Source organism: Motacilla alba, chromosome 10, assembly GCF_015832195.1.
Source record: "Motacilla alba alba isolate MOTALB_02 chromosome 10, Motacilla_alba_V1.0_pri, whole genome shotgun sequence".
Lineage (NCBI taxonomy): Eukaryota > Metazoa > Chordata > Aves > Passeriformes > Motacillidae > Motacilla > Motacilla alba.
In genome coordinates, this window is record NC_052025.1 from 1,819,116 (window position 1) to 1,827,632 (window position 8,517).

General features: G+C 42.6%; 1 long non-coding RNA gene across 1 annotated transcript; it reads left to right on the top strand.

Annotated features, from left to right (window-relative positions):
- Positions 1–2,185: 2,185 nt before the first annotated feature.
- On the top strand, positions 2,186–7,636 carry LOC119705324. Its single transcript, XR_005258190.1, has 3 exons — positions 2,186–2,979; positions 3,256–3,442; positions 3,684–7,636. It is a non-coding gene; the product is annotated as an uncharacterized LOC119705324 (long non-coding RNA).
- The last annotated feature ends 881 nt before the right edge of the window (positions 7,637–8,517 follow it).

Sequence of the window (8,517 nt, forward strand, 5' to 3'; positions counted from 1 at the left end):
GTGAAAGAATAATCAGGGTGGAGCAACTACAAAGCTCTGATAAGTTGTTTTAACTTGGGACACATTGGTATTGATGTTAACGTGGAGATCTGTGTGAGTTTCCAGTTTAAAAATTGAGCATTTCTTTGCGGGCCCAACGGATAATTTATTATGTTTTTCTTGACAAGAATATTACTTGGAGAAATAGCCTGGGAAAATGCTTCAGAATCTTTCCTCTGCTTTCAGGATTATGGTTTTTTGCAGCCAGCAAGGATGAGCCTGCCAGACTTCTTTCTACTTCATCTGGATTGCTGTGCTACTTCCTTGGTTTTTATTGTACACATGTAGACCATGAAATAGGATAAAAGGGTGATGTAATTTCTGCAGGCTGCCCAGAAAAAAAAAAATCTGGAACATGAATTAGGTGAGAAAATAGGAAGGGAAACAAGACAATCGAATTGCATATGAGGGCTAAGGGCTAGTTGGGAGGGTATGGAGAACACAAAGATGATCTACAGAGAGATGAATCCTCCCCTCTAAATGCTGCTGTGTTATGCTTTGTCCTGCTCCTGCAGCCTCCACATGTCTGTGCAGCCACGACTTTCCTTTGCCACAGGGGAAGATGTTTGGTAAGGTCTAGTAACAGGAATTCTTCATCAGCCTTGTCTGGGTTTGAAGTATGCAGGAACTTTTTCTGTAAAAATCCTTTCAGTGGTTCTTGCCACACTGGCAGAATCTGGGTGAAATTTCTCTATGCTAGGACTTCATTATCAATTATCTTAACCAGGAAATTACAACACTTAAAGGAAAAAAAAAAAAAGGCAAACCCACCATTTTTTGCTGCTTGGCAGCAGGTAGCAAACATGCAGCACATGTGTGTGTGCTTTCATTACATTCACATGCTGCTATATCTGAGAGCAAGGCATTTCCAGGAAATTAACAACTGCTGGGAAGGATTGTGGATACAAGAGACAGCTCAACTAACAACCCAAACTGGCTGTTAGTTCCCTGGGAGGTGCTCAGTGCTGAGACTTGCTGTCAGAAATAGGAATGAAAAGCACATGAGCTTATGAGTCTGTGTGCAGGAGATTCAGACGTTGCTGTCATTTTGAGCAATTAAGTTATTGACTGCTCCCTCTGCATCTCCTTCAGTTTTTGTGCTGCCAGCAGTAGGAACACTGCAGCTGGCAAAAGGACTGATAGGAAGGGTTTGCTCTAGATCTATTACATTTTTGAATCACAAGCTATTAACAGTTTGGATTTAATTAAAGAAAAATGATAAAATCCAAGTTTAAATTGAGTGCAGATTGTGTAGGGATTTGTGCCATTTCAGCTGAGTTGTTTTAAAGATCATTTTACCAAACCACCCAGGTGCATATACAGCTTTGGCCATAACACACATATGGAGTACACACAGCTAAGGCCTGCCTGTTTGACTAAGCCTTAGTCAAACAAACAGTTCCATTAGAGCAAAGTCTCAGTGTGTCAGAATTGAGCTTTGATAGCCATTGCACAATGAAAAGTTCTCTCTTGTGTCAAAGCTACTGGATCTTTAGCTGCTGTGACATTTGGTATGTAGGTTTAAAAACCAAACAGCTGCCCACAGTGAGCAGTGCAATGTTATATTTCAATTTCTAAAGAAAAAGCTGGTGTTCAGAGGTGCTGAGCTGGTTTTTTTTTTATCTGAGTAGGACACCTGCATACTGTGTTAAAGGTGTGAGATGGCAGAAATCCCTTTGCAAACTACTTTAAACCCAGAAAGCCCTGATATCTGTTTTCCCAGTTCCTCTTTTGCCTGAGTCTGTTTTGCCTGTGAATCAATAATGAAGACATTGCTCTCTAACATCAGGCGTGTCACTTATCAGTTATACATGTATTTCTCAGACAACGTGGGGATTTAGCTTTGGTTCTATTTTATTTTCCTGGTTGAGAATTTAGAAGAACACAACAGCTCACCAAAAAAAGCTTTTTACTCACAGCTGTTAGTTAAATTTTCCAGGCACTAAGTCGAGCAGGAACTTGTTAGCTTTCATTACAGCACTTGGAAAAAATGTCGTCATCCACTAAGTAGAGCACAGCCTCCCCTCCAGCAGCAGCACCAGCACCAGCACGCCTTGAGCTTGATTCTCCTCTGATGGATGTGTCCTTATCTTGCTTGTCTTCACACTGCAGATTGCTTTTATTGGTGATGAAAGGACGAAAAGAACCCAAGCTGAGTGGCAGACACTGAGATGAGTGTGCAGGTAGTAAAACTGTTCTACTGAGTAATGTTAATCACACTAAGGCATAACTATAAGTTGTGTGTGATGTACGTTGCTATACACCAGAAAGTACAAGTAGCATCTGAAACAAGGAAATGGTCCTGGTTGTGCTCAAGGTAAACGAAATAAATGACAGTATTTCCAATTCAAGCAGTTGATGAGTTACTACTCCAGGTCACAAGAGAGATGAACTCTTACTTAAGGCATATTAGAGAAGCCACTCATCCCAGGCAGTTGTCTTCCCTCAGTAGCAAAGTTTTTAAAATTGTCTTAGTTGTTTCCCACAGCCCTGCTTGCAAAGGTGCAAAAGAAATGCCTACTTTAGTTTTTGCAAATATCCTATTGCAGTATAAACCTGTCATTAATGTCATTATCTTGATTTATCCTGCTTGGAAAGGGAATAAAGTAAAATCCCTGCTTACTGATTTGTGTAGCATATAGTAATTAGACATCTTTAGAGGGGCTCTTTTGAAATATATCTGAGTTTGGGAAGAAAAATACGAAGCAAAGGAATGGAGTTTGTAGTATTCATGGACTCACTCCATAAGAATATGCAAGCCCAGTGCCAAATGCCTCCACCCAAATACCCGAGACGTTACTAATTTGATAAGAGTCCTTTTCCTGTTTTTTACTAGCCTGTGCAGTTTCTCAAGCTATCTGTGCTCCTTTCCCACGAAGAGCAATTTTAGTGGCACAGAACATGTCTGCAAAGCAAAATGAAGGTGTAGTTGCAGCACAGGTAGGTGAAAGCACAAGAGAACGGATGGTCAGAGCAGTAAATGTGTGGGAAATGGGCTGGCAACCAGCCTGCACTTACAGCTGGGTGAGTATTTGGCATAAACTGCAGAGAACCTTTTGCTTGTGGCAGTAGATATCAGTAAAAATACATGCTGGGTCTTCAAATAATGTTGAACGGCTTGGAAAAACTGCTGGACAAAGTACTGAGCAGGATCCAGCCTTCTGTCTAGAAGAACAGGTAAGTACAGTAAATGCAAATCAGGACTGTGTTCTTCAGACAGGGTATGCCTGAAGATTCACACAGAAAACCTGGAACCACATTTTTCCTCCTGCTGCTGTACCTGTCCAAGCAAATGTGCCTGTTGTCTTTCCTCCTGACCTGTAGACACCTGCTGTGGAGGCGGCACTTGGTGCTGGCACTTGGGGATGGCTGAATGCAGTTGCCTGGCCCACTTCTCCCACCAGTAAGTGTCAGGCTGTCAGAGTCCTCACAGCCACGTCTTTGACTCACAGACTCTGGGACATGTTCATTTCATTAAGATTTATATTTTGGGGAGAAAGGGCGGAAAGAGAGGTAGTTATCACCTACCTGTGAGGAGCTCTTTCTAGAGCAAGCCAGAAAGCTTTCCTAAGTGCCTGCACATGTAATTCTATCTCTGGGCATATGAGCCTCACAATCCCTTGTTAATATGTTTAATCTTTCAGGTGTTTTACACCTTCCATGGCTCTTACTTTGTTTTGAAACAACATGCTCGGGTCTGAAAAGATACAACTGGAAAGTGAAACTCTCTGATGTGGTGCTCCTGGCTCTCTGAGTGGTGATGCACACCATCATTTCCCATGGTGTCTTGAACCTCTGCCCAGTAAGTGAGAGAAAAGCTGGAGAGGGTAAAAAGGTTGCACTCAGCAATTGAATTCTAATGATAAATGTGAGTACATTCTCAGGCACAAAATTGTTCCGTCCTCTCTGTGCTGTTTTGTACCAGAAGGGAATGTTACCTGGAGAATAACTTCAGGAAAAACAGAAAAAGAAAAAACAAAACTGCATGTTTTCTTTCCTTTGGAGGGAGAGTGTATGTGTAGTGGTTTTCTCTTTTTTACACTGATGTATTTCACAAATGTTCCTTCGCTACATACTTTCAGCTGGTGAAAATTATTTTTCCTCTGGGTCCAAAAAAGTTTCAAGTAGACCCTGAATTAAAACTATGAGAAAGTCACCACTGCAAAACTGGAATTTTAAAACCAATGTTTTTGCAAAGAAGAAAAATAAGTGTGTGTGCCCTTTGGCTGATCTGTAACCTCAGCATGGTCCTGTCAGCATTCCTTTTTTTTTTTAACATGCAAAATATTTTCCAAACTCCCATCCTGTTTTTTTAGGAACTGTGTCAGACTGCATGCAGCTTCTGAAACTAAGGCAGTAACAGTGTGGCACTATAAAACTTACATATTCTATTTCATTGAAAGTATGTAATGCCCAGATGGTACATCCTGAGTACACAGGAAAATGAAGTAAATTAAACAGAGCTGATGAGAAATGTGTTGGTCTCACGGTCTCAAGACCTGCTGCTTTTAATCCTGCTCTTTCCCTTGGTTCTCTGGTAAGACACTTTACACGCTTAAAGATTTGTTCCCGACTAATGTTTCTCAGCTGACCCTATGGAAAAGACCCGAACCAACCCAAACAACGTGGGGAAGATGTAAATGTTCAACTCGAGCTGTGACTATGGCCTGGTTTCTGTACCTGCAGGGGGATTGTGCCTGGGTTTATGGCTGGCTCTGGCTGCCCTAGCACAGAGTGCTCAGGTGCAGATGGGCAGTGCAGCTCTGTCACTGCAGTGCTGCACACACTGAGATCAGGCAGCTCTCACCTCACTTGACAAATAACAGTACTCTGAGGACTGCTAGACTCACCAAGACCAAGCAAAAAAATGTATGAGGGCGAGGAGACTGTAATAACCGAGTTCAGTGACTCTGTGACAACCAAGGAAGTTCCCACAGCAGTGGAGCCACTCCCTTTGCTGGCAACTGGTTAAATGGGTGAGAGTTTTTACTGCCATCTACTGTGCAAATGCTTCAAGCCAGAGAGAAATAAAAATTCTGTCTCTTGGTTCTCAAATAAATGAAATGGCTTCTGAAAAGAGAGAAAAAGCAGAGCTTGACTTCTGTCTACATCTAATATTCTCTTTATTTATCTTCTTTTCTAATTCAGAAATAATTTGGGTTTTTTATTTCCTTCCTGTGCTGATAGTAGAAACATCAGGTTTGATCAAGGTAATTGTTATCCCTTCACTCTTTGCATTTTCCATCAACATGAATTTTCCACATATCTATGTATACATAGATAATATTTTTAATTGCTGTTTTCCTATTTTTCTTCATTTTATCTAGTACAAATACAAATTACAGTCCTTTTTGACAACTTTAGCTCTTCCCTGGTAATTATATTCCATTAGATTCAACACTTTTAGATCCAGAAATCTTTACAGAGGTTAGTCTTTAATTATTGGAATCCAGTTGGAATAATGGGAATCCATTGGATTAATGGACCATTTAATTGTTTCACAATAAATCCAAAAAAGAAAATGAAGGCGCTTCCTTACACTACTACTTTCTTCATTTTTCAGAGCTCTTTCCTACACATTCATCCTACAAGCTTCAGTCTGGGTCTGTGGCAGTTACAAATGGTATTTAATCATATGAAAGAGCAGAGATGGGCTCGTGATTTCAGGTCAGAGCTGCCCTTTATCAGGGGAATACTAATGCTAAGCACTTGTTTTCTATCTTTCAAACCTGACATGTTCTTTATTAAAAACATTACCCATTTTTTCAATGGAAGGGTTACATTTAGGGGAGTGCCACTGCAGAGTTTGTCAGTGAACTAGAAAAGCGAATGAGATCATCACAGCAAGAAATAATGTGATCAAAGCCCAGACCTACAAGCAGGAACAGCCATAATAACATGTTATTATTGCTGGGACATCAGAATCCACAAAAGCATTTGCAGAATTGGAGGAGGACTGACAGAAACAATGACGTTGTTTTCAAAATTCCTGATTTCTTTTTTTGGCCCAAGAGTTATGTTTTAGGAAATGTTGATGAAGCCTCACAGTTTGCAAATGCCAGATGTTTCCACAAACTGGTGACCACCTGCGGCAGAGTACCTTTTGCTGGTGGGCTACAGCACTGCAGAACAGCACAAAAGCTGCTGCCCACCTTCCTGTGGTTCCCCAGCTCACATCGTCACAGTGCCATGAAAAAGCCAGTGAATGCTGGGGCATAAAACCGAAGAGCAAGATAGCTGGGAAGATACACCAGCACTTTGTTTGAAGATCTTGTGTTATTGAGCATTTGGTGTTTGTCTTAGAGGCTCTAAAACCTTAAGGGATTCTTGATGGTGAGACTCCAGAACTGGGCCCAAATGGAGGAGACTGAGCACAGCCCTGCCTTGCTGAGACACCCACTGTCTCATCTGATATCATCACTTTATCATCATGATAAAGACCTATTCTTTATCATCTCAATAAGGCATATCTCAACACAAATCCAGCAAGTATAGCCTGGCAAGGAGGCAGAGCAGGAGAAAAATCAGCTGCTTTAGTACTAACCCAACCATGTGGAGATTTGTCCATCATGCCAGAGGGGTCTCCAGATTGACTTTTCTGGTTATGTTACATAAAGAAGATGGATTACAGCTGAGACTCTGTGCCTGTACTTCTGAGTCACTGATGGACAAGAATGGAAGAAAAACTTTGTCTTTTTTTGTCAAATTAGAATTGGATCAGCCTAGTGCTTGCTGTCCTCATTTTCTATTGCTACCAGTAGAAAAAGAGTAGAAAATCCTCAAAACCTTGTAAGTCTGATAGTTCAATTCAAAGTTAGCAAACCCAGCAGTTTAGAGGAAGACAAAACAGATACCAGCAGGCCAGGTTGTGCTACTGGACTTAGCACAAAGCTCTTCATTAAGGCAATCAGAGAAAAATGGCAAGCTCTGTTTCTGGCCCATTCAAAGTGTGATGTCAAAGAGTGTTCATGCTGAGCAGGTTAATGTAGGAATGCAGAGAATCCTGCGGCAAAATGCTTCCAGAGACAGTTTAACACCGAGAAAATGAGTTGCAAAAAAGTAAATACATCATCTTGTACCAGTCGGGTACTGTGATAAGCAATGGAGTTTTATTGAGAAAGTACTAATGAGCAATAAATGCCTGCAGTGAAAAGGGTAGCATCTGGTCTGCATTTGACTTCACACATGAAAGCTATTTGGCCTGACTTCCTGCCAAATCCTGCTATTTTTGAGATCATCAGGCACGAAGAGGATTGAAATCCCTATGTTAGCATCTCAAAGAAGTGAGCCACACTTGTAAGCAGAACTGGGGAGTCTGTCCTTCTAGAACTCTCTGGATGCCAGCTGTGCCTTCCACACTTTCCTGGGCTGAAACCTGACACTACAGCTGGTGCTGCAAGATTCAGCTACTGTAAGTAATTCCTGTCAGACCTCATTCAAATATGGTCATCTTGCAGTTAAGAGGTTTTATCTGGGTGTTAGCATAGCTTGCTGTACTTCTGCCTGGCACATGTTTAGCAGCAGGCTTTTTTCATTTGATTCTGCAAACATTTGCTGCAGAGTGCAGAATTAAGAAATTATTTTATGGCTTCAACTATTCTTCACCTTCTCTACCATTTTCTTATGCATCAGAGCAATTAAAGTGGTGGTTAATACCAGGTTATTTTGTCAGAGCCACGTTGGTGCTGGTAGGAGTTACAACCTCACCTCCATCAGGAGGAAGAGCGAGTGGCACTGAGCCTGCTTCACACCTCTTTATTTTCATATAAGTCTTTGGGGAGGATTCACAGGGATTCAGCTCATTTTTCCAAATACCACCTGTGGACACAGCTGGTGGCTTTTGGTGGTTAACTAAAGGAACCAGCTCTAAGTCCCCTGTAATTGGCACTGGTGAGGCCACCTCTCGAGTGCTGTGTCCAGTTCTGTGCCCTTCAAGACAAGAAGACACCGAGGTGCTGCAGTGGGTCCAAAGAAGGACAATGGAGATGGGGAAAGGGCTGGAGCACAAATCTGGTAAGATGAGGGAGCTGGAGATGTTTAGCCTGGAGAAAAGGAGATTCTGGCGAGACCTTATTGCCCTCCAGAACTCCCTACACCAGGAGGCTGTAGCCAGCGGGGGGTTGGGCTTTACTTCCACACCACAGGTGACAGGACGGGAGGACACAGTCTTAAGCTATGCCAGGGGAGGTTTAGGATGGGCACTAAGAAGAATTTTTTCACTGAAAGAGTGAAATTGGACTGGGCTGACCAGGAAGGTGTTGGGAGTCACCGACCCTGGAGGTGTTCAAAGAAAGACTGGACGCTGCCCTTGGTGCCGTGGTCCAGCTGATAAGGAGGCGTTCGCTCACGGGCTGGACTCGCTGACCTCAGAGGTCTTTACCGACCTCATCGTTCCTGCGATTCCGTTTCTGTCCGCGGCCGGCCAGTCGTGCCGGGCCCCGGGGAAGCGGCCCGCGGCGGAGCGAGCCCGCAGCCGGT